Consider the following 4,462-nt stretch of genomic DNA (forward strand, 5'->3'; position numbering starts at 1 on the left):
ATTACTCGTCTTTTTACGGCACGAGTAATATCTAAACTCGGTACAAACAGTTAAAACAGACTTAATCAATAGCGACGAATATCGAACTATATTGCATGCATGACATACTATATGAAAGATAAATTCTTGCTATCAAATCACGAACTTAGAAGAATATAACAATATTAAACCAACTGGAAATCATCGAAATTAATCCCAAAGAAACACAAACATTAGCCTAAGGCTTCATCTGTCCTAGACTTTAGTTTAGCTGTACATAATAATGAATGGAAAAACGAAATCAAAAGAAGAATTAATCATTGCAAAACCAGAGTCCAAAGAAATGGGTGTCGTCTTCTCCACTTCGTCCCGGGTGCTCTCCAAAGATCCGGTGTTCGTCTTATGTGTTCGGGAGCCCCTCTACTGTTTCTCTCCTCTATATATAATGGATTGGTTAGGACAGTGTTTGATTTGAATGGGAGAAGTATCGAGAGATTCGGTTTGGATTAGTTTTAGGAAGTCGGTCTCTGTTTTATAAACTTTTCTTTAGGTCAAGACGAGTAGTGTTTGATTTGAATTGGGAAAGTTCTAATTTGGTTTAGCTAAACAAGATTAGGAATTTGATGGAAAATAGAAACACCCCAAGATTGGGTATTGTTTTCATGGTTTCGGGTTTATGAGGGGTGGTTCGGGTTGCATGGAAGGAATGATAAAAGGGTTATGAAGCTGATTTTGGTTTATTGGTTGGTCTGATTTTGGAGGGTTGAATGTTCGATTTCATGGGTATGGGATTTGAGGGAAGGGTTTGTCCGAAATTCAGCGGGTTGAAGTGGGAGAAGGAAACATAAGTGTTGCTATGGTGCATCCAGGTGGACAGGAATGGTGTGGCCCTAGTGGGTATGGGATTTTGAGTAAAAAGGCATACCGAAATTCAAAGCTTGATGGGTGCGGTTTTATAACACCTTTATTGATTCCATCCCACATGGCGGTCTTGTGATACGAGGTTTAATAAGGTTTAAGAAAAGTTGGCCCATAGCTTGCAAGTTTGTATTCTTCACGTGCATTTACCAATATTCATATCCATAGTCTCTGGCCTTGTTTCTCTACTGATGATCAGGTGCTAAGGTACCAAGTCCAAATCAATAACGCCTCAATTCTCATTAGCAGACACGCAAACGGTATATTCCCAATATCACAGGGCACCTCCATTGAACTGAACAACTAGCGCCAGATCAATCTAACCACAAGTTCGCACAATAATATCCTGGAATCTCGATAGTTTCAGCAGTTTTAATCAATAACTCCAATTCCTGTAAAACCACCAAAAATACACTAACTACATCAAACGAATAAATTAAACGAACTAACTAATATAAAATTGAGCGTAAATATATAACATTTATGCGCTTATCAAATACCCCCAAACTTACATTTTGCTAGTCCTCGAGCAAAACTAAACTAATAACAAAAACAAAAATTCTAACTCACTTTCGTAGGAATCACGATTACACTTAGCATGTGTAACAAGCCTTTTAAACCTCTAGGTTACCCCTAGTGGACGAAGTTTAGTCGTGAGGGTTTTCAGAAATGGTACCCACAAACATTAACATAGTATATAACAAATGGTGATATAATTTTCTCGAGAGATAAAATTTTTTCATTACATTACTAAACAAGTTCAAAAATCAGCAATTGTCACAGTTTACATCATCATTACCAAGACTCATCACTACTTCCAAAGATAGAAATCATTGATTACTACTCCAAAACAGAGCGTGTGTGTGTGTTTAGCCAAACTAATACAATCTCTTATCCAAGTAACGGAATTCCTAACTTACTATCCAAAGAATATATCAACCTCAATCCTCACCATTCATACACTCACAAGAAAGTCTCTCTTTTAGATAAGTTTTCAATTTTACCTCAGTATGTGGGAAATGAGTAAAATAATAGAACATCCCACATACTTAGCTAGAAAAGACGGACTTATGAAATTTCAAAACAAATTAGTCTCATGGAAAGAACATCAATCACATGTGAAGTGTCGGGTCCTTCACTTTAGCATCCTCTCACCTATTCTACACTTCATATCATACTTTTGTGATAAGTCCGGGTATTAAGACGGGCTTAGGATAGGTTAACAAGAAAATGGTAAAAAGGAATCAAAAATTTCGAGAATAAACTAAAGACCATCTTGTACTTGACCTTCATGGAAAATTTCTTCACTTTGTAGATCACATTACTTGACTTTCTCACTACTTACGCCAATGATTTCAATGATTTTTTTTTTTTTTTATATATTTTTTTCTTTCTTTTCAATTGAATCACTTTGAGCAAAAGGAATGATTTTCTTCATTTGATTTTGGTAAATTTTCCTTCGAATCTTCTTTCTTCTAGCTTTCTCCTTAGTCTTTTAGAAATTCTCAGAAATATGGGTAAGGCCAATAATATGGGTTTACACTCCATATCTGGGAAGTTGGGTTAAGTATAGTTGGTTTGAGAAGAAAAGGCTTAATATATAAGGCTCAAAAGGGGTTAACATGATGATCCTACTAGGTGGGATAAATAAAGGCTAATTGGTTCACTACTTGACTTATCAGTATGATATTCCGCTTTGAATAGACTACAAGACCTAATGGCTATCTCCCCAGTTGATGTCACTTCGTGATCGATCAAAATAAGAAAAAATGAGACCATACAACGAATTTAAGCATAGAAGGATGATTGAGTCAACTTGGACTCAGAATTTACGTAAAATCTCTCCAAGAAATTCAAAGGCTCAAGTCTCACGGGTTAAGTCTCCATATTCCTCTTCTAGTTCACTAGGAGATTAAATTACTCTTCAATTTGACATGTATCAGGTGGCTAATAGTGCATATTCCACTTTGGCTTAGACTTTCATCAATAAAATCTATTTCTAGAGGTAGAAAATAGTCTAAAAGCAACAATGACTTCAAAAGTGACTCTTAACTTCATAGATTCCTTGAAAATCAGTGGCTTTAGAAATCATTTTTTTTTTTTTTTTTTTTTTTTTAATTTCATCATAGAAAATCACCATTAATCATACCATGTTGGACATATTTATTTTTAGCTAAACAAACATTTAGTTCCCACCCCCAAACTTCTTATAGACATTGTCCTCAATGTTAACATAGATACGTAATTTAAAAGATAACAACATGGACAAGTAAAAGTATATAAGGAAAGAGGTTACCAAGAGCTTCCAAAAACGAAAAATAATATCTTTGAGTCACCTGTAGAAATTAGTACCTCACAAAAGATATAACAATGATAATATAAAAGAGGAACCAAGTTACTACAATGACTAAAATGTGTCACGTGTCTCATCCCATAGAGTTACACGTCTCCAAAAAGGCGGAGAAAAGGTGCTAGAGTAGAATGCATGATACATGTGCACACAAGACTCAACAACAATAAAAACATGGGTTGCTTCCCATAAGCTTACTGATTAACGTCTCTAGCGGATTTAATGCTTCAAGACACCCAATTCTTAGATTAGCATTTTGTCTACCAACTAAACACAAAATGAACACCCCAAAATTGAAAAAATTTCGACAGAGTCTCCTTTGTATTTTCGACATTTCATAAATATAAAACGTGTCATAACCTGAAAATCACAATAATATGTTTCTCATTGGTTAACCCAAATGGAGACTAGGGGCTAGAATGAAGTATTTGGGAACAATGCGAAGCGACTCTTACAAAAGAAAAACAAAGCCTAAAAACAATGAAAAACAAAACCTAAACTACTAAAGTACAAACATACTCATCAGATATCACTCAGATTTCAACCAGATAATAGTCAAGTATTCCAATCTCAAGCAAAAGATCATGTGAAGTTCAATTTAACTCTGTCACCCCCAAACTTGTGCAAAACAACACTTAAACATGTTATGTATCACCTAATAAGATATGCCAATGCAGTGCACTATAGGCTAACATAGGACAATGCACTTAACAAATAGTGAAAATGCCATGAGATCTTCATAAAATCGACAATACTTTCAAGTCATCTTTTCTCACCCAAATCCAGACGCATTACATTAGTTGGAAAGTGTCTAGGGTCTGTTTGTTTAAATCTTACATTTCTTTTCTTAGTATGAGTCATAGGTAGACTATAGGCAGATTCCAAAGAAGAGTTAGGAAGCTTAATTAGATGTGACAAACTTACTAGGATGGTCATGAGGTGAAATACGATTGTGGAACTTGGTTCACAGAGTTACCCCCGGTTTACACTAGTATTAGATTTATACCAAAACTGAAATGCTCGTTTTCTAACCCCGACATTGATACTTAATATGCCCTTCACCACCACAATAATAACAAACAACAAGAGGCCTAGGACGTTCAAATATGAGTAGTGGAAGGGCAGTAGTTGAGACACATTCTAAAGAAGATGGAGCTGACTTAGAACAAATAATAAGACTATCGTGATCACTGGAACACTCCCCAACACTTGGGA

At 35.4% G+C, this 4,462-nt stretch overlaps 1 long non-coding RNA gene across 1 annotated transcript; it reads right to left on the bottom strand.

The window, feature by feature from the left end:
* Nucleotides 1–3,056: 3,056 nt before the first annotated feature.
* Nucleotides 3,057–3,889, bottom strand: LOC147492528 (uncharacterized). Its single transcript, XR_015198690.1, has 2 exons — nt 3,767–3,889; nt 3,057–3,607 (listed from the first exon to the last, which is right to left on the bottom strand). It is a non-coding gene; the product is annotated as an uncharacterized LOC147492528 (long non-coding RNA).
* Nucleotides 3,890–4,462: the final 573 nt, after the last annotated feature.

Source organism: Coptis chinensis, chromosome 6, assembly GCF_015680905.1.
Source record: "Coptis chinensis isolate HL-2020 chromosome 6, ASM1568090v1, whole genome shotgun sequence".
Lineage (NCBI taxonomy): Eukaryota > Viridiplantae > Streptophyta > Magnoliopsida > Ranunculales > Ranunculaceae > Coptis > Coptis chinensis.